The 22,524-nt window shown below is 41.3% G+C and overlaps 2 long non-coding RNA genes across 2 annotated transcripts in view; one reads left to right on the top strand and one right to left on the bottom strand.

The window, feature by feature from the left end:
- Nucleotides 1-13,739, bottom strand: part of LOC117367542 — an 86,820-nt gene extending 73,081 nt beyond the window's left edge. The window contains exon 1 of the long non-coding RNA XR_004540789.1: nt 13,503-13,739. This is a non-coding gene — a long non-coding RNA (uncharacterized LOC117367542). The remainder of the gene's footprint in view (nt 1-13,502) is intronic.
- A 1,782-nt stretch (nt 13,740-15,521) lies between these two features.
- Nucleotides 15,522-22,524, top strand: part of LOC117367489 — a 41,676-nt gene continuing 34,673 nt past the window's right edge. The window contains exon 1 of the long non-coding RNA XR_004540775.1: nt 15,522-16,094. This is a non-coding gene — a long non-coding RNA (uncharacterized LOC117367489). The remainder of the gene's footprint in view (nt 16,095-22,524) is intronic.

Here is a 22,524-nt window from a genome sequence, read left to right as displayed (position 1 = left end):
ATAATGTCATCTCACCAACTGTTGCAGCTAATTTACCCACCCCTTTTACAAAAGCACAGAAGAGGTTTTAAGCGCTGGCCGGCACGCTGAATTCTCTGCGCTGCTCCGATGATCATAGAGTTCCAGACAGCACTAAAACCCTCTTCCACACTTTTGTAAAGGATCCATCAACATTTTAGAGCACCAAGATCTGTTAAAGTATTATTAAATCTTCCTTTCTATCCTACCATATGACTGAAAGAATATAGGGTATTAATGTTTAAATTTCATGGCACAAAGCACAAAAATAACTTCCCTCTGAGATGAGGAAGATTAAAAAAAAAAAAAGAAAGAATTGAAGAACATAAGAATTGCTCTACTGAGACAGACCGGAGGTCCATCTAGCCCAGCAGTGGTCAACCCAGGTCCCAAATATCCAGCTAGATCTCAAGTAGTAAAACAGATTTGATGCTGCTTATCCTAGGAATAAGCCATGGATTTCCCCAAACTGTCTTAATAAATGGCCTCTGGACTTCTCTTTTAGGAAACTATCTAAACCTTTTTTTAAACCCTACTAAGCTAACTAATTTCATCACATTCTCTGGCAACGAATTCCAGAGTTTAATTGCATGTTGACTGAAGAAATATATTTTCTGGTTTGTTTTCAATCTACTACTTATTAGCTTCATCGCATGCCCCCTAGTATGTTTAGAAAGCGTGAACAAGTGATTCACATCTACCTTTTCCATTCAGTATTTTATAGACCTCTATCATATCACCCCTGAGCCGTCTCTTCTCCAAGATGAAGAGCCCTAGCCACTTTAGCCTTTCCTCATAGGGAAGTCATCCCATCCCTTTTATCATTTTTGTCACCCGCCTCTGTACCTTTTCTAATTCTGCAATATCTTTTTGGATGGTTTTTTATGGTTGTTATTAGTAGCAACTGAGGGAGAATTTTTTGATAGGTCTGATGCACTTGTTGACTGTGTAGAGATGTGCAGTTGTTCACATATGTTTGTTTAAAGTTTTCCCATTTCATTTAAAATACATAAATGTTTACTTTGTGAATTCCATTGTACCTTTCTGTTGATTTATGTATTCCAGCAGAAAATTTACGGAAATATATAAATAATGGCTACTGTGGATCAAGTTTCAGGCTTCTTTATTTTTGATATACCGTTTATCAGTCAGGGATCAATAAAAAGAGATTTAAAAATAAAAGATATATCATATCCCAGGCTCCACCAGCTAAAGTAGGAAGTGAAAGCGCAACATAGTGACACGTTCTGCAAAGTCTGAGCATTTTTGAGACTTCACTCAAGTCCAGTTCTGGAGACTGACTGCAAAACAATACAGACAGGTTGGAGGCCATCCATAGAGGAACCATAGAAACGGTGCAGGAATCATCTCCAAAGACACACATATTGAGGGGATTCTTCCATCATCCCCAAACTCCTTTAGCACTGCATTGTAAACTGAATTGATTGTCATCATTGTAGTTTCCTTCAAAAAGTTACACAAAATGTCAGAGAACTAGGGAAGCTGAATTTTAAAATGGAGGTAGGTCTAGACCAGTGGTCTCAAACTCGCGGCCTGGGGGCCACATGCGGCCCGCCAGATACTATTTTGAGGCCTTCCGTATGTTTATCATAATCACAAAAGTAAAATAAAACAGTTTCTTGATCATATGTCTCTTTAGCTATAAATTAGAATATTATTGTTAAGACTTAGCCAAAAGGAAAGATTTAGAAACTATAAAGAGTTTTACCTCATGCAAAATTGTCATTTCTTTAATAAGACGTTAACTATTTTTTCTGAGGCCCTCCAAGTACCTACAAATCCAAAATGTGGCCCTGCAAAGGGTTTGAAACCACTGATCTAGACGGTAGGTTTAATTTGGATCTTGTAGAAGCACTTTTGAGATAATGTAATTACCATAATTAGAGTAATTAGTACAATAGATACACCCAATATTAACTCTGGAGGTTCAGATAATTGTCTGAATTAATGAAAGAAGGTAGCCAGATGAAAAAATATATAGCAAACAGCATGTACAATCTGATTTTTGATAGCAAATGAATACAAAATATATACTGTACAGTATATATTTTTACAGAACACAGCAAAGATAATTCCTGAGTTTGTTCTTACAATGTACCAGTAAAAGTGAAACTTTGGTAGACATCTATCACTCCCAAAATGTAGGAATGAACCTGCTTCACCTGTGCTGGAAAGCTAAGCCCTCTGGAACTCTATACCACTCCAGGTCAGATTGGATCCTCTTTGTCAGCTATTGTTGACTTCAGGAAAGTGAGTCAGGTCTACAGAATCTGAATGGTTGCTAAGATAAGCTGAACATGTCCTGTGCTTTGCTAAGAATGTTAATCTTTCTCGGTGTCTGGTGGAAAATGACACGACCATAAATCTCCTCTGATTATGATCTTGTAATCACTTCCTCAAGGTCATCTCTGTTACTTCAAACAGTTGTTATAGAGAACTTAGGCTTTTCTCTGATGTTACAAGAAGTCCCATGTATCAGAAAGCTACAACTACCACCAAATCTTTTTGTTAAGTATCTTTAAGATGGGAAAACACAGGGCAGGAATAGCACAATTTGGGACTGTGGACCAATCAAATGTGGCTGGACAGAGATACCATGTTGGAAGGTGACAAAAGATGCCTCCTAGAACTGATGTTAAGAACATAAGAATTGCCGCTGCTGGGTCAGACCAGAGGTCCATCATGTCCAGCAGTCCGCTCATGTGGTGGCCCTTAGGTCAAAGACCAGTGCCCTAATTGAGTCTAGCCTTACCTGCGTACATTCTGGTTCAGCAGGAACTTGTCTAACCTTATCTTGAATCCCTGGAGGGTGCTTTCCCCTATAACAGCCTCTGGAAGAGCGTTCCAGATTTCTACCACTCTCTGGGTGAAGAAGAACTTCCTTACATTCGTACGGAATCTATCCCCTTTTAACTTTAGAGAGTGCCCTCTCGTTCTCTCTACCTTGGAGAGGGTGAACAACCTGTCTTTATCTACTAAGTCTATTCCCTTCATTATTATCATGTCCCCTCTGTCTCCTCTTTTCAAGGGAAACGAGGCCCAGTTTCTCTAGCCTCTCACTGTATTGCGACTCCTGCAGTCCCTTAACCATTTTTATCGCTCTTCTCTGAACCTTTTTGAGTAGCACTATGTCCTTTTTCATGTACGGCGACCAGTGTTGGATGCAGTATTCCAGGTGGGGGCGCACCATGGCCTAGTACAGCGACATGATAACCTTCTCTGATCTGTTTGTGATCCCCTTCTTAATCATTCCATTGTACCAGAATTGGCCATAATTGGGCAGATAAATACCTGAATGGTCAATTCAGTCTGTCCATTAGTTATAACCATTAAAAAAACATGATTAAATTAACTTGTCTCTTCTTTGATATTTCTGGGTCATAGACTGTAAAGTCCACATGGTATTGTCTTAGGTTCCAAATGCTGAAGTTGTAATCCAAACTCACTCCAGCTTATCCATCCATCCTGTTTGCAGGATTTCTACCATAAAGTCTGGCCGTAACATCCTCATGTTCCAAGTTAGTGGAGTTCCCATTGATGCACTCCCCGTGCAAGTCTGTCCAGTACCGGCCTTAGTTCTTTAATTTACGTCCTTCATCCTAAGGTTGTCTAAGCTATATTCAGCTGGGAAACTTACTTTCTCCCATGTCCACCCAGTGATCTATTAGGTGTATTAAGGGTCTTTTCAGAAACAATTATCTTTGGCAGAGCAACAAAACTCCCACAATGCAGCAGCATCTTGTAGAAACCATGACTGGAATGATCAGAGAATGGTTCATGGCCTAAATGAGGCCTCAGGCCCACAAAGATTGCACAGGTAGCATATCTATAATCTCATAACAAAGTTGACGATGCCAAGGTCAATAGTATACTCTTACCTGTAAATAGCTGGTGAGGACCAGCATACTATGCTACTGTATTTACTGTAAGACCTGAACGATACTTTTTTGTGTTTTAAATAGATGTTTCAGAATTTTTCCATTCCCATTAAGGTTATTACATAACACACCATTTTTAATTGGTACATTCTTAATACGGATGCTAAACATTATTGCATAGATCCTTTAGGTGCTAAAGCAATGTTCAGTAAGCCAAAATCCATGAGGTCTGATTTTGGCTACTTAAATTTAAGTGTATTTCCACCACAAAGCAAAATTCAGATGAATATTTAAAGAATGATCTAGAATTTGGCAGCTAATATCCAAGGCAAAAAAAAAAAATAATGCAGGGTCTGCATAAACCAAAGGGCAGTGTATCGTATAGGAGGTTGTAGAACCCATGTGCTTGAAAGAAGATTTGCACTTGGGATTGATAATATCTGATGATCTTAAGGTGTCCAAACAGTTGGATGCTTGGATACACAGACTAGCAAAAGTGGGAAAAGGGAAATACAATACAATAATACATAGTTTTATGCCATAAATGCACAGGAGGTAGACCTCTTTCAACTGAAAGGAAGTTCTGGAATGAAGAGACATAAGATAAAGGGAAAAGGAGATAGCAATAAGCCTGTCCTCATTGTTAAAAATGTGATAATGAAACATCAACCCCCCCCCCCTACTGGCAGGAATGTAAGTGGAGGACTCCTGCTCAGCTTGGAGGGGCAAATATTTAAAAAGGCCCACTGTTCAATAAGGAAATTTAGAGGTCCATCTATCAGCAATCTATCACTGTTTCAGGTCTCCTGTGATTTATGAACGAACAACTTTGACCTCTTCAATGTTTATTTTCCCCACCCCAGCTTCATAATTGTGATACAATTTGTTTGTTTGCTGTTGGGTTTTTTCCTTGGGGGGTGTTCTTTACCAATTATTTTGTAGCAGCATCATCTATATTGGAGATCCAAAGAGAAGTATTGGAAGGCTTTGTGTGAGGCAGAACAGTCTGTGTGTGAGCAAGGGTTGAAAATGGCTTCCCTTTTAGTTTCCCCCTTCTTGCTCCTGATGACTTTAAGAGAAATTCAAAATTCTATTGCTCACCTCACGCTATGAAAGGCCTTGGCTTCAAATATTTGACGGACAAAGTCTTTTTCCACTGGCCTTTCAGTCAGTTTTCAGTAATTGTGATTGATGGTTCCATCACACAGGCCATTACTGAAGTTAAAAGCAAGGCCAAAACCTTTTTTTGCAGTAACATTCAGTCTATACAATTTGGGTCTTCTACTTTCTGGATTATCTGCTGTTGCCTTTTTCCTTTTCGACTAAGGATGCTGATCTTACGAAAGGAAGTCAGGGAGGAGAGGGCTATTTAAAGGTTTTGAAATTTGTTTAAGTTGTTTTAATGGAAACTACTGCAAAGCTTTTTCATAGCTATGTGGCAGTATATCAAATGTCAATGAAAGATAAAAATACTCATCTTTCCAGTGCTGTGAATTTTAACTTTGAATATGGTATTTTATATATTTTGCATTTTTATATTTTAAAATCTATTTTGAATCTGTTTCAAAAGGCAGCAAATAGGCCCGGATTCTGAATAGGACTCCTGAATAGGAGAGGCGTCCTATACACCTGATGGCGTACTGACCACCGCCATCAGTAAACTCCATAGTCTTGCTGGGAACTCATCTGCCCCAAAACCAAAGCACAAATCTGAGCCACTGAAAATGTGTTGAAGCCAGCAATTTTATTATTCTTGCCAGGAATATATTTTGCAACAGTAAACTGTTTATTAATATACCACTACCCTCCTTGTTATCTAAACTTCCCCCCCAAAATGACAAAAGCCACCAAGACAAGAAAGTGTTCCAAGAAGTCTATGTTCCTACACTACCTCTTTTGATTTGAGTGCAAAGACTATTCTTTAATATACCATATGTGTTAGGTGCCATCGACTCATGTTCAAATCCTAGCCTGGAATGCCCTCCTGAGGGAGCTGGTGGAGAGGAAAACAGTGACAGAATTTTTTAAAAGCATGAGATAAGCACAGAGGATCTCTAATTGGAAAATAAATGGTATAAAATAAACTAAGGCCGGTACTGGGCAATCTTGAACGGCCTGCGTTCCATATATGGTGACTTGGTTTAGGATGGGCTTTGATAGAAGCTCCAGTGACAGGATGGTGAGGATAGGCTGGAGTGGGATCCAATGACAAGTCCAGCAGTGGGAACCTAAAGACAGTACCGGGCAGACTTCTACGGTCTATTGCCCAGAAATATTAAAGAAAAGACCATTTAATCATTAATATATAATGAGTGTGACTATTGGGCAGACTGGATGGACCGTTCAGGTCTTTATCTGCTGTCATTTTCCTACATTACTATGTTATTCAGTCCTATCTATGCACTAACCTTGTTCAGTCAATACTGAATATCCGGGCTTAACTTTGATTGGCCTCAGAAATGCTCTCAAAACACCCCTGAGATAGCTGACTTACGGTTACATGCTAACCGTAACTTATTCAGCAGAGATAACTGGGTATTTCCACTGAATCTTCAGGGATAGCTGGCTGTCTACAATTTAACTGGTCAGTGTATGTCACCGACCAGTTAAATTGTTTTGAATATTAGGCCCAATGTGATCACATCACTTCGTTTCTGGCTACCAGTACAATACAAGGCTTTAAATTTGGAACTCTATGCCTGATCTTCAAAGCCCTTAAAAGAAATGGGCCAGAGTATTTGAAGAACAGGATCTCCTTCTATATATCTCCCAGGTCACTAGAGTCCTCTCAAGGAGTATTCCGAATCTTGAAAGGACCTCACATGATGTGACACCCTCCAACAAAGCCATGTCTTCAATAAAACAACTTTTACCATACTGTGATATTTGCATTTGGTATCCACCTACTTATTTTCTGCACAAATAGAAGGTCCATAGTTATCTGTCTAATTTTATCTGAATATTTTGAACTAATTATTTTCAACATATAATTTAACTAGTTAAGTCCTGTTCAGTATCTGACTACAACACCTGGTAAACTTTTAGTAAAGGTTCAAGTTTGCTGACGGATATTAGGATGTGCTAAGTGCTATGTGGCCCCTAGGTATAAAATAGGGTCTCTTAATGATGAATCTCTTAGTATAGGACTCTATATGTTTAAGACAAATGTTATGGAATATCTTCAGTTAACATTTCCTATTAGACTGCTGTATGGATATTAAGAGATACTTAAAAGTGATGGCACAATAAAGTCAGACTTTGTTGCAAGATTAAACCAGATCTCCCTTCACTAAATCTAGGCTGCTGTCTATATTAAATATTTCAATTTAAGAAAATACAATGTCAGAAAATGGTGTGGTATGAATCTCATTGTATTGCATATTGTATGCTCAGCAAAAATCTGTAATCATTTCCATATGACATTAGAAAATATCAAGACACAAAATAAATCAGCAGATATATTGTGCTGGGGAAAAAAACCTGAAGAGTCGGGAGCAAAAATGTTGCAAATGGCATTATCAGCTTTCCAGTAAATCACATTAACAAGGCTGATCAGACATGCCCTTCCAATGTGGCGAAAAGAGAGAAATGCGCCACTGGAAGAACTGAGAACATTTGCTTACAAGAAATGAATCATGGAAGCTAAGACGCTGTCCTCGACAGTGGCTGTTCATTAATTATCCCTATCAGCCAAGCATTCAACATTAGATGGGAAGGGAAATATCTCCCTATCTCCAGAAGCTCAAACATCGCCAGCCCACATAATAGCCCATCATTATAGCTCGGTTTACTAGAGAACACAATTTTGTTCCTACTGCTTTGAAAGGTTCCCTGGAGTAAATTTTTCTACATCAAACATTTTTAGTCTAGTGAGAATATAGCATTAGGCTACTAAACAATATTATACCTGACAAGTAATGAATGACCCATTGCTAATTATCAGAGAGCTTTATAGCAAGGACAAGTAGTGTATCAAATGAAACGCATCCCCCCTTTTACAAAACCTGTGATTTCTTACGAGTGTCGGAGCTGTTACCACCGCTAAAAATTGTGCTACGGTAAAAAGGAGGGAATTAATTTTTTGTAAACTATATATAAAATGTAGTGGTATGTTACCAACTACACTATAATCTCGTTATAACAGACTCGCTTCTAACGGAACCTTGCCTATAGCGGACGAGGTCCGCTGGTCCCGGCCAAGCGCCATTATAAACATACAGAAAATCATCTGATATAGCGGACTCGCATAACACGGACTTTCGGATATAACGGACAACTATTTTGGTCCCAAGAGCCACTTTTAGCTGTAGTTTTCTTCGGCTATAACGGACGTGCGGCATGCCAGTGATATTGTATCAGAATGCACCCAGAAGAAAATGACAGAGTATTTTTCTTTCTAGTACAGTACGACATAATGCTTTAGAACATCTTTTAGGGTTCTGGTTTTGCAATCGTTTCGAGTTTTGTTCTTGATGTTGCTGATATGGTTGTTCATTGATTGAACGTTGTTTCAAGTTGACCTAAATAAAGTTTTTTTAAAAATGCAGCTCTGGATATAACGGACCGTTTTTCCAGGTCCCTTGAAGTCCATTATAACGAGATTATACTGTACATCTAACATATAATCAGACTATGACAGCAGAGAATGACCACATGGTCCTACTAGGCAACGTCCACTCATGTTGTAGGAATAGCTCAGCGTCCGGAGTAGAGGGGTAAAAACCAGAGAAGCTAGTGTTCAAATCTTGCTTTACTTAATGCTGCTGCTTGTGACCTTGGGCATTTCATGTCATCCTCTATTGTCTGAGGTACAAAGCAAAAGGGGCTTATTTACTAAAGGTTTTCTTCCGCTGTATGCCTGTGGGGAAGGGTGTAGTAACTAGAGCCCTTAGAAGAAAACCGATACCATTTCCCTATAAAAGCTGCCTATAGGCAGGATGATCTTCATGGACATCCCAAAGTCAACCAAGCTCAGACTGCCAAAACTTGCCTATATCATCTATCCTGCATAATCCCTATGTCTTTTTTTGCCTATAGATTGTTGCAATGTCTTCTTCAGTAAGATCCCCTCACCTGGATCGGCTCTGATTTTCCATGTTCTCTTTTTATGTTATGATCTACCACAGCTGCTTCTTCCGTAAGCTCCCCATGTTTATATGGGCTCTTGTGTAATTGTAAATCACCTTTGTAGGCATAAAGCGATCCACAAGTCCTAGATTAGATGAGATGAGATTGGAAGCCTTCTGGGGAATACCTACTGTATGATTTACATTTGCAATATAATGCATTATGATTTTCCACTCGCCACTTGTTACACTAAAATAATACAGAGACCGTGGCATAGTAAGGGGGGGGGGGGTTTGGCCACCCTGGGCGCTGTCTTAGTAGGGGTGCCAGCACGTCTCCTCCGCTCCGTCCTCTCACTCCTTCCCATTTTTCCCACTCTTTGTTGGCCCGAGCAGCAGCTCCAACCTGCCCATTACAATGGCCTCGGCGTTCCCTCTGATTTTACTTCCGGGTCCCGTGACTAGGAAGTAACACCAGAGGGAGAACCGACGCAAGTTAGAGATGCTGCTCGTGCCAGGGATGTCAAACAGATACAGGGGAAGGGAAGGGGAGCATGTGATGCAGTGGGGGGCAGGGAAGGAGCAGGGGGGTAGAGAACAGGATGAGTTGGGCGCCACCCACCCTCACTATGCCACTGGATAGAGGTACATTATTTTATAATACACTGGGGTCCATATTCAGTGTGATTTATAAAGCCACGAGAGCTCCTTCAGTCTCTTCTCATGTGTCTTGTGGTACAAACCCTCTACCATTTATGTCACCTTCTTTGAACCACCTCAAGTCCTTTTATCTCCTTGGAAAGAAAAGGCCACCAAAATTGAAGAAATATTCCAAGTGGGGCATGACTATTGACATGTACAGAGGCAACAACATCTCCTTTCTTCTTCTGGCTACAATCATTGGCTTCTCACATTGTTTCATTGCCTTCAGATCCTTGGACACTATCACCCAAAGGGTCAATCTCCTGACCTGTGAACATTAGCCTCTTGCCACCCCCCAGTCTTTTGGATTTCTACACCCCAAGTACATCACTTCACACTTGCAAATTAAATTAGACCATTTTTTAATTATTGTTGATCCCTTCTCATCAGAAATAATGCTACAGTGGAATTCAGTTTTAAATCAAACTCTGTTTGGTGCAGTTCTAGCCTGACAGCAATTAGCAAAGTTCAAGTCCATTTGCTAAACGGGGTTAAGCTAGAGTAACATTAAACATAACATCTTACTGAGACACACCATAACACAACATTACCTTGTGAAAATGAATTGTTTTGGGATACGTGAAGAAGCAGATGATAGTTTGAAAATAGTCTCTGTATCAGGATGGTTTTCACTGCAGAAGACTGAATTCTGATAAAGAACTTGGTACTGCTAAAAGTTGTAGGGACAATTGTTGAAAGAGTTCCCAAAGAAGGGTTAGAACAAAAACGGCCACAAGACCTGAGCAATGGGCACTGTGGATTGTAAGCCAGGCAGCAGATGACCGTGCTCAATTCGTACACAAGAGCACATTGACATTGTACACAATCTTGTACTGAGCCAAGAAGATGCACCACCAATACACCAAACAACTCGCCAAATAGCGAGAGAAGCAGGAATAAGACAAGACAACTATGGTTAGGATAATTCATGACAATCTGAAAATAAAGTGTCTTAAAAAGCGTTGTGCCCAAGAGTTAACTTTACACAACAAAGACACACATCTCAAATGGTGCAAGCACTCAGAGCACAGAGTAAATTTCATCTGGTTTACATATGAATAGATTTTTACAGCAGCTCAACTGATTATCAAACAGAATGATTGCCCGTATGTGCTTTCAACAAAACTGATGTGTGAGGTTAATGCTAAACGGACCCACTTGACCTTCAGCCAGTCAGTCAAGGTCTCAAAACTTGGATTCATGGACCCTGGGGTTAAGATCTATGACATATACTACTGGGATGTCTTCTTGACACAGAAGCTGTTGCCAGCAATCTTTCGTATGTTGGGAGACTACCTTATCTTCGAACAGGATAATGCCCCAGCACATCGCGTAAAGGATACCATAGAACTGTTACATGGGGAGAGACCTCTGGTCTGCAAATGCACCAGACCTAAACCCAGTTGTCTACCAGATCTGGGGGCTGATACAGGAACACGTCTACCAGACAGCGTTATCTGACGTTGAAGGTCATATTTTTGGTAGTGGTCTCTTCAGCTCACAAAGTCATTGAGCTTCAGGCCTTAGTAACAGATTCAATTAACTCAAAATTTCACCCTAACAGAGTAGTTCTTTGCACACATCTTATGTTCCTTCCTAAGAGAGTGTCCATCTTAATCAATTGTTCTTCCAACATTTTTCCAGAAACCTCATACATTGGATTGCAAGTGAGCCTTAGCCTTCTATCTGGAGCAGACTAAACTGTCCACACAGCTTTTTGCTTCTTTTGACTCAAATTGGGTTGGTGCAGTCATCAGTAAATGTATTTTATCTAGTTGAGTAGCTGTCTGCATCTCCTTCATTTATACCCAGGCTTGGTTGAATCTGAAAGAACATGTCACGGCTCACAATGTCAGAGCCATGGCAGCAGTGGTAGCCCACATGAGACAGCCTCTGTTGAGATTTGCAGAACTGTAACATGGTCTTCAGTTCACACTTTTACATATCACTAATGTCTAGAACAAAATGCCCGACATGACAGCCAGTTTGATCAGACAGTTCTGCAGAATTTATTTGGAGTCTACCCTCCTAGGCTCATTCATTTCTATTCCAGGCTGCACCTTCACACCAGGAATATTTATGTTATCAGTATGTTTGGTTCAGATTGGCCTTGCTGTTTCAATCCCTATTGACTGTTGTTTTCTGTGATCCCGATAGCTAGGATTCCCATATATGAGAACTTCATGTCCTGCTTATCCATGGAGAAAATGAAGTTACTCACCTGGAGAAAATGTTCTCTAAGGACAGCAGGACATATATTCTCACATACTCTCCCATGTCCTCTAGGAGTTAGATTCTTTTTGCTTTTTATCCAGTTGTAGGTCCTGGGCAAGTCAGGTAGATGAGAAGATATGCACATATGTGCTAATGGAAGTCGCTCGGAGGAAGGAAAGGTGAGTAGTGGGGCCGATCCTGTTCAATATGTTTGTGAGTGACATTGCTGAAGGGTTTGAAGGAAAGGTTTGCCTTTTTGCTGATGATACCAAGATTTGTAACAGAGTAGACACTGAGGAGGGAGTGGAAAATATGAAAAAGGATCTGCAAACGTTAGAGGAATGGTCTAATGCCTGGCAACTAAAATTCAATGCAAAGAAATGCAGAGTAATGCATTTGAGGATTAATAATTGGAAGGAGCTGTATATGCTGGGAGGTGAGAGGCTGATATGCACGGATGGGGAGACGGGCCTTGGGGTGATAGTGTTCGAAGATCTAAAGGTGAAAAAACAGTGCGACAAGGTGACTGCTGCCAGAAGGATGCTGGGCTGTATAAAGAGAGGTGTAACCAGTAGAAGAACAAAGGTGTTGATGCCCCTGTACAGATAGTTGGTGAGACCCCCACATGGAGTATTGTGTTCAGTTTTGGAGACCGTATCTGGCAAAGGACACAAAAAGGCTTGAAGCGGTCCATAGGAGGACAATGAAAATGATAGGAGTTTTGCGCCAGAAGACGTATGAGGAGAGAGTGGAAGCCCTGAATATGTATACCCTAGAGGAAAGGAGGGACAGGGGAAATATGATTCAGACGTTCAAATATTTGAAGGGTATTAACGTAGAACAAAATCTTTTCCAGAGAAAGGAAAATGGTAAAACCAGAGGACATAATTTGAGGTTGAGGGGTGGTAGATTCAAGAGCAATGTTAGGAAATTCTACTTTACGGTGTAACCCTACTGCTGCCCTAGACCAGGGCTCAGCAGTGCCCTCAGAGGTTACCAACGAAAATACAATAGTGTGTGACCCAGGCTAGAGTCACCCTGCAGGTCCTCCACAACACTTCAGACATGGTGGGTAGTATGGCGAAAGTGAAAACTTTTACTTGTTCAAAATCCAAAAAGTCAAGAATGGCATACAGTTTAAAATAAACAATCAGTGTCCCAACTGGAGACAAAAATAAAGTCAGAGGAAAACCGACAGCCTTCAGGATTTGTCTTTCTCAAACAAACAATTCACTCTGTGCACTGCCTTATCAAGAGCAGCTTTCTTTTCCAACAACTGCTCCTCAGCAGCACTCGGGTAAGTTCATAATGTTCAATGATTCCCAGAGATAATCTTATTCACTCCCACTCTCTGGTCAAACACACACCAAAAATAAAGCCTCCAACCTGAAATCTGTAACAGGGCTGGGTAAAGAGGAGTCTTTTAAACTTGCCATCAAAAGCATACAAAATCGCTTTCAAACTTCCCTCCCAGGTCTTGGCAAGCTTCTCCCTACTCACTCTTAGCTTTAAACGATAACTGTACAGTCCTGAAAAGTCTTTGCCAGTTACTAGGAGCAGAAAAGAACCTAACCACAAAAATAAGGAAAAACACAAAACTCACAGTGACTCAGCACAGACTCAGAAGCAGGAGCTGCCAATCCTCAGGGCTTCCCTTTGCAACAAAAGGTGGTGTGGTTCACAGCTTCTTCCACACCTGGGTCTAAGGCATTGCCCCACCTTGCCAGAAATGCCTAACTTGGAAAACCTCTTATCTCCCTCTCACCTTCCTTCCCAAGAGCAAACTACTGGCTTTTCAGCAGAAGGAGCCACATCCTGCTCTATCTGAGCCTGCTCACAACTGTGCTACTCTCCCTGGCTCCCCCCAGTGGACACCAAGGAAATAGCATGGACCAGAACAGGCACGGAGCCTGGCTAGTCACAACGTTGAGGGTGGTGGATGCCTGGAATGCGCTCCCGAGAGAGGTGGTGGAGAGGAAAACGGTGACGGAGTTCAAAAAAGCGTGGAATGAACACAGAGGATCTAGAATCAGAAAATAATAGCAAATATTGAAAAACTAAGACCAGTACTGGGCACACTTACATGGTCTGTGTCTGTATATGGCCGTTTGGGGGAGGATGGGCTGGGGAGGGCTTCAATGGCTGGGAGGGTGTAGATGGACTGGAGTGAGCTTTGACGGAGACTTCAGTAGCTGGAACCTAACAGTACTGGTCAGAGCTTTAGATTATTGCCCAGAAATAGCTAAGAAGAAGAAGAAAAAAAACCCAACAAATTTTTAGATTGAATCAGGCTGGGCAGACTAGATGGACCATTCGGGTCTTTATCTGCCGTCATCTACTATGTTACTATGCTTATGACTTTTTTGGGTTTCTTATGATACATCAGGACAAAACAGTATTAACAAATGTATCCTTATCAATACTCTGGAAATGCCCAGGCCATCTCTTGTTGTAAACGCGTAGAACTGAAAGGTATTGGCAGGATAGAAGACACTAATGTAATGTATTGTATTCATGAAAGTAGCAATTAATGTTTCTGTAGAATTGCTAGCGATAGAGTCTCCCTCCCTATCATTCAGTGAATCTACAGTAATCTCATTACATTAGGGACTTCTATTCCGCCTATACCTTGCAGTTCAAGCGGATTACAAAAGAGCTAACTGGACATTTCCAGTGGTTTGGGGGGGTTTTTTGGGGTTTTTTTGGTTACAAGGGAGGAGAGGTACCTGGATTAATTCTGGAAGAACTTGCAAATTGGATATTAAATTGACTGTGTGATATAACAAATAGATTACAGTTAGAGTACAAATAAGATTACGTTACATTTCAGGGATCTGAATACTTGGTTGGTGTTTTGGGGAGGAAGAGATTATTTAAGTGGAGGTTTTGGGGGAGGATTTATCTAGGAGGAGGGGGAAGGGTTGGGTTAAGATATCTGGATAAATTTTTTGAAAAGTAGGGTTTTGATTTCTTTTCGAAAAGTAAATCCAACTAAGCGCTTAGTTCTAGGTAGATAGTATCTATTTGTAATGATAATACTTTCAAACAATACTGCTGTAACATTTCCTTAGGAAATTTCTTCTTGGGGAATGTTTAGAAAATGCAAATTGCAATTTCTAATAGTTTTCTAAAGTTTGCATTTTAAAATTTACACCAGAAACGTCCTTAATACATGATATAACAGCTTGCAATTGAGATATAACTTGCTGATGATCTGAATCCAGCAGTAGTAATTTATAAAATACAAGATTAATTTTTGGTTATCCTAGATTCCAAACTTTTAATCTGAGGAATGTCATAGGGCAGATCCTGTTCCTAGCGAGGAAGCCTTACTGGAAGAAGGAAATGAGGTAAAACCCTTGAAAGTATTCCTAAGCCTGCTAAGGAGAGTCCCAAAGCAGCCTCTAGGAATGCTCAAAAGCCAAGCCTTCCAGCAAGGTAACCTCCTCAAGCCCTGCCTAAAGCAGGCAAAGACTACAACTCCCAGCAGGCATAGAACCAGAGAAAGGAAAGAGCAGGAATGGAGTACTGGCCACACCCAAACAGGCTCAAACTGGTTTAGAACCTAAAGTGTTATCACCCTGAGTGGCCTAAATAATCAATATAACGTGGCATACAATTTTCCACTCAATATAGGAGGTGCATCTGCAGTGTTCTATTCCATATAGTAACTACTCTCTATTCAGGAAAAGGCCTCAGAATTGGAGCCTACGCACAGTCTTATCATAGATTGAGCAATCAGCGTAATTTTTTCTGCTCCATGCTCCAATCATTGGCCAAAAACCCAAAATTTGTATTTATTCTCAATACCTTAATTATTCTTACTTTTTTTTATTTTTATAACTTAAACCATAGCTGAAAATATCTATCATTTAAAGTCACCAGAGATGCATTGCTCCCTTGGTTTGAAAAACAATTAACAGCTAGTTACTTATCTCAGTCAGTGTTCGTTCAGTGTTCAGCGTTTCGTGGATTTTATTCTTTATCCACTGCTTCAGAGCCAGTATCAAAGCATCAAGACATCTATAACAAAATAAACTCATAAACTAAGCTCCCTGCAGTGAAAGATCCAGCTCCAGAGCCATTCAGCAGGCTGCAAGCCACAGATTGCAAGCACAGAGAACCAGAAAGCCACAGTCCACCTCATGGCAACAAGCCCAGGCAAAGGTTGGTGAGGTCATGGCTAATGAGAAGGGTGAGTCTGTGTTTTTGTTGAATCCTTCCAAGCCACCAGGCAGCCATTTTTGTTAAGGGAACTACAGGAGAGGATCCCTTCCTTGGGCCACTAAACTTAATCCCAAGGGGAGTTTGTACATGGCAGAAGAAAACTTTGCAGTTTGGACAAGTTGTTTTGGTTTTTGGTTTTTGGTTTTTTTTTCTGATATTGAGGGCTTGGAACTGAAAGTTGTTTTGTTTTCTGAATGCTGAATGATACAAGGGGATAGAAACTTGAAAATCCCATCTGGAAGTTTAAACATAGTAACATAGTAAATGACGGCAGATAAAGACCCAAATGACCCATCTAGTCTGCTCAACCTGATTCAATCTAAAAATTTGTTGGGGGGTTTTTCTTCTTCTCCTTAGCTATTTCTGGGCAAGAATCCAAACTCTGCCCGGTACTGTTCTTAGGGTCCGACTACTGAAGTCTCCGTCAAAGCTCACTCCAGCCATTGAAGCCCTCCCCAGCCCATCCTCCCCCAAACGGCCATATACAGACACAGACCATGTAAATGTGCCCAGTACTGGCCTTAGTTTTTCAATATTTACTATTATTTTCTGATTCTAGATCCTCTGTGTTCATCCCACGCTTTTTTGAACTCCATCAACATTTTCCTCTCCACCACCTCTCTTGGGAGCGCATTCCAGGCATCCACCACTCTCTCCGTAAAGAAGTTTGTTTATGATGTGTGAGCAATAAATTATACCAAGAAACTGCACCACTGTTGTTGGAACTCTTTATTTATACCAATACTAAGGTACCAAAAGAACCTCACAAAACCACTCAGCCGAGGTTTGTGTGCACTGGGTAAGGTCACTTGCTGAGCCCAGCTTGGCTGCGCCCGGTCACAGGAGCCATAACTTTTATAATGGGGAGAAATGGTTTGGGTAAATCAAATATAGACAGCTAGATTGATTCCAATGACATCTCTGCCGGCTTAATTAGAAGAGTTTCTGGCAAAACTTGTGAGACCCTTCACAAAGCATCAAGGCCTACCTCAGTTTCATTTATAAACTGACCCAGAGTCTGTTCCAGGGCCCTCTCCTTCTGGGACTGATTGTCCTGCAGTTTCTTCACTTCTGTTCCCCTGCACCAGTATTTCATGGCCCCTCCAACCATGAGAACCTGTCTACGCCAATTGGGGAGCTTATCACTGCTGATTGCGCTGGCAAACACCTTCCACCTGGGCTCAGGCTGACATCAGGATCCAAGCAGCGTTTCTGGTTTGTCCCAGTGGCTGACAATTCCAGTGGGCTCTGTTCTGGATGTGATTCTTGCTCCCTTCATTGGAATTTTTTTCCGGCCTACTCTGAAATGGCCAACATCTTGGATTTCCCCAACAGAATGCCTTTAAAGATTCCCCAAAACATGTTCACTTTAACCCTATTTTATAAAGACAACATATCCACATAGCTGCTTTATAAAATAAACTCCCAAAACTATCCCCAATAGCATGCAAATATTTGCACAAATTTAAATACGTTCAAAGGCAGGTGCAATATGCAGTTATGACCATTTTTATCATGTGTGCAGCCTCACAATGCCACCCAAATATGACATCTGAGAACTCCTATGCCCAGACATGTGTTTTTATCTGTGTAATTTTTGCATAGGAAATGCTTTGAATAAAGAAAATGATTTATAAAATTACCCCTTAAATATCATTCTGTCTCATCTACTCCTGGTTTTTTCCCCGACACGGATTTCATCCTCTGCTGATGGCTCTGGGATTCATGGTCCACACACTTGCTTCCAAATGCTTAATTTACTTCAATTTCCTGTTTCCCTTGATGATCCAAATATATTGTACACCATGAAAACAATGATGGAAAGTTCAAGAGAAGGAGGAAGACGAATTGTAAAGATGACACCAATTACTCTCTTTAATCTAGAAAACAATTGAAGAAAAAGAAACAGACACCCTCTCCAAGGGATTTCCTGCTCAACTGCCTTGATCATAAAGAAAAATCAACATTTTGAGATGTCTTTTTTCTAGATTCACAAACTCATATATATATACATACATGCACCCCCACATGCATGTATAAACTTGTACATTTCAACAATAAAAAAAGCTGAAGTTGAGTATTTAACGTAATGTTTTAAAGGCGAAAAGATTTATTGAAGCTCATTTGCTCCATCTACTGATCTCCATTGGAATACCTCAACAACATAGTTGAACAAAGCATGAAAATTTTATCATACTGTTTGTCCTTCTTTGGAAAAGAAATGTGCAAATACCTATGCTCAGTAATCGATGGAAGAGCAGCTTTCATAATGTTTAGTCATCACTAATGTGACCATATATCCCGTTTTTGGATCACCTGTCCCGTTGTCCCCACGCACAGCTTCGAGACGCTGAAATGTCCCGTTTTCAGTTACAGCATTCCGAAGTTGTGCATGGGGACAACGGGACAGGCAATCGTGGAGAACAAGCTCTCTCCTTGCTTCCCCGCTGGCCCACAAGTCATTTCCCCGACATCAATTCTGATGTCGGAGAGGAAGTTCCAAGCCAGCCAATCGCTGCCTGACGGGCCCGGAACTTCCTCTCCGACATCAGAATTGACATCAGCCAGCGCCTGGACCTTCCTTTCCTGCAGTTGCAGCGGTGGGCAAGAAGCTGCAGCGGGCAGCAGAGGCAGACCGGGGGGGTATTGTGAGAAGAATCGGCAGTAGGCCAGGCTTGGGCGCTGGAAGGAGTGAGGAAGACAGACAGGCAGGCTGGCTTCGGCGCGGCAGGGAGGGAGGCAGGCAGGCAGGCTGGCTTGCTTCAGGGGAGGGTTGGGACAAAGGCTGGAACACAGTGAGGGGTACATAAGAGGGAGGGAGGAAGAAAGGAGAGAGAGAGAGGCAGAGAAAGGGGGGGGTTGTAAGCAGAAGAAAGACTAGAGAGAGAATGGCCTGGACCAATGGGGAAAGACAAGAGACAGATGCTGGACTATGGGAGGTGCAGACAGAGGGGGAGAGACCCTGAGGAAGAACAGAGAGATGGAAGATCATAACAGAGGAGGGAGAGAGAGGGAGACCTGGAACAAAGGTGGTAGTAGGTACAAAGGAGAACTGACACTGGATCTGGGGAGGGTAAGCAGAGGGAAAAGAGAAAGAGGCCTGGACCCAAAGGAGATGGGGCTGGATTGTGAAAGAAATGAGGGAGAAGAAACAAAGAAATATTGGATGCACAGTCAGAAGGAAGTGCAACCAGAGACTCATGAAATCACCAGACAACAAAGGTAGGAAAAATGATTTTATTTTCAATTTAGTGATCAAAATGTGTCAGTTTTGAGAATTTATATCTGCTGTCTATATTTTGCACTATATTTTTCTATTTTTCAATAGTTACTGAGGTGACATTGCATATTTTAAAGTCATCTGCCTTGACATCTTAAAAAAAAAACCCGAAACTCGTAAATGATCATTAACATTTTCTCTGCGTACAGTGTGCTTTGTAAGTTTTTTTTAATTTTATGGTTACCAGTATGAATTAATAAGATATTCTGTATATATGAAAAATGAATGGAAGAAATTGGGGGCGGGGCTAGGATGGAATTGGGGGTGGGGATTGGGGGCAGGACTGAAAATTAATAGATGTCCCGTTTTGATGAAAAAAATAAATGGTCATGTTAGTCATCACATAAAGGACAGGTTATTCGTACTTTCTCAGTGGCATCACAATGTGGATTTCAACTTCTCTTTTTAGAGCTGACTTGAACATCATATTGCTAGATTTCAAGCCATGCAATTATGGATTTTAAATGCTTTCCTGCATTTCCTCTAGGAAGTCTATAATTTTGATCTTTATATCTATTTCCATATGCTTTATGAAAAGACCATTGTTCATTTTACCCATGATCCTCTGGGTCAACTCCTCTTGCTTACATACAATAGAACACAATATTTACATACTGCCAATACCTCAAGGAAGTTCACAGTGGTTTACATAAAACAATCTTTCCTCTCTGTCCAAACAGGCTCACAATTTTAACTAAAATGCATAAGAAAAAAGAAGTATTAAATATATATCTATATATATATTCTAAAAATAGACAAATCTCCAGGTCCGGACGGAATCCATCCAAGGGTTCTGAAGGAACTAAAGGAGGAGATAGCAGAACTACTGCAGCAAATATGCAATCTATCCCTGAAAACAGGCGTGATCCTGGAGGATTGGAAGACGGCCAACATCACGCCCATCTTTAAAAAGGGATCAAGAGGTGACCCGGGAAACTACAGACCAGTGAGTCTGACCTCGGTTCCCGGAAAAATGGCGGAAGCACTGATAAAAGAAAGCATCGATGATCACTTGGAAAGAAACAAACTTCTTATAACCAGCCAACATGGTTTCTGCAGGGGGAGATCATGCCTAACCAACTTACTACACTTCTTCGAAGGAATTAACAAACAGATGGACAGAGGTGACCCCATAGACATCATATACCTTGATTTCCAAAAAGCCTTTGACAAGGTGCCCCATGAACGATTACTCCGGAAACTGAAGAACCATGGGGTGGACGGAGACGTACATAGATGGATCAGAAACTGGTTGGCAGGTAGGAAACAAAGGGTAGGGTTGAAGGGACACTACTCTGACTGGAGGAGGGTCACGAGTGGTGTTCCGCAGGGCTCGGTGCTCGGGCCGCTGTTATTTAATATATTCATAAATGATCTAGAAACAGGGACGAAGTGTGAGATAATAAAATTTGCAGATGACACCAAACTATTTAGGGAAGCTCGGACTAAAGAGGACTGTGAGGAATTGCAAAGGGACTTGAACAAACTAGGAGAATGGGCGACAAAATGGCAAGTGAAGTTCAACGTTGAGAAATGTAAAGTATTGCATGTGGGAAGCAGAAACCCGAGGTACAACTATACGATGGGAGGGATGTCATTGAATGAGAGTACCCAAGAGAGGGACTTGGGGGTAATGGTGGACAGGTCAATGAAGCCGACTGCACAGTGCGCAGCGGCCGCTAAGAGAGCGAATAGAATGCTAGGTATAATCAAGAAGGGTATTACAGCCAAGACGAAAGAAGTTATCCTGCCGCTGTATCGGGCGATGGTGCGCCCACACCTGGAATACTGTGTCCAGTTTTGGTCGCCATACCTTAAGAAGGATATGGCGTTACTCGAGAGAGTTCAGAGAAGAGCGACACGTCTGATAAAAGGGATGGAAAACCTTTCATACGCTGAGAGATTGGAGAAACTGGGTCTCTTTTCCCTGGAGAAGAGGAGACTTATAGGGGATATGATAGAGACTTATAAGATCATGAGGGACATAGAGAGAGTAGAGAGGGACAGATTCTTCAAACTTTCAAAAAATAAAAGAACAAGAGGCCATTCGGAAAAGTTGAAAGGGGACAGATTCAATACAAATGCCAGGAAGTTCTTCTTTACCCAACGTGTGGTGGACACTTGGAATGCGCTTCCAGAGGACGTTATAGGGCAGAATACAGTACTGGGATTTAAGAGAGGATTGGACATTTTTCTGCTGGAAAAGGGAATAGAAGGGTATAAATAGAGGATTACTGCTCAGGTCCTGGACCTGTTGGGCCACCGCGTGAGCGGACTGCTGGGCAAGATGGACCTCAGGTCTGACCCAGCAGAGGCATTGCTTATGTTCTTATGTTCTTATGTTATATAAAATCGGAGGTATGTATGTGTGTGTGTGTATGTGCCGCGATCATGCAAAAACGGCTTGACCGATTTGAACTAAACTTGGTATGCAGATCCCTCACTACCTGGGGTGATATGTTCTGGGGGTCTCGCGGCCCACCTGCACACGTGGGCGGAGCTACAAACATAAAATCATATTTCACCCATTCATGTCAATGGAAAAAATGTAAAAAGCTGCCATTCTCACAGTTATTCAAAAACGGCTTGACCGATTTGAACGAAACTTGGTATGCAGATCCCTCACTACCTGGGGTGATATGTTCTGGGGGTCTCGCGGCCCACCTGCACACGTGGGCGGAGCTACAAACAGAAAATCAGATTTCACCCATTCATGTCAATGGAAAAAATGTAAAAAGCTGCCATTCTCACAGTAATTCAAAAACGGCTTGACCGATTTGAACGAAACTTGGTATGCTGATCCCTCACTACCTGGGGCGATATGTTCTGGGGGTCTCGCGGCCCACAACTCTATGTTGCTTGATCAAGGGTGGGTTCACCCAAGAATTTATATGTTCTTGCTCCTGGAGGTGAAACTAAAAATGTTGTTTATAATCACGTTTTGTGTTAGTTGTATTGTATTCATTTTGTCAAATATTTCACATTATAATTTGAATATTGTACTTTTTATAAAGCTGTAAAAAAATAATTTCATTCACCACTATAAAGTATCTTTATTTGAATCCATTTACAGTGTTATTGCTATAATTAAATACCCGTGCAATGCCGGGGCATCAGC

Source organism: Geotrypetes seraphini, chromosome 10, assembly GCF_902459505.1.
Source record: "Geotrypetes seraphini chromosome 10, aGeoSer1.1, whole genome shotgun sequence".
In the NCBI taxonomy this organism is placed as follows: Eukaryota; Metazoa; Chordata; class Amphibia; order Gymnophiona; family Dermophiidae; genus Geotrypetes; species Geotrypetes seraphini.
The sequence above is the reverse complement of the archived record's forward strand: the minus strand, read 5'-3'. Positions and strand labels throughout refer to the sequence as shown.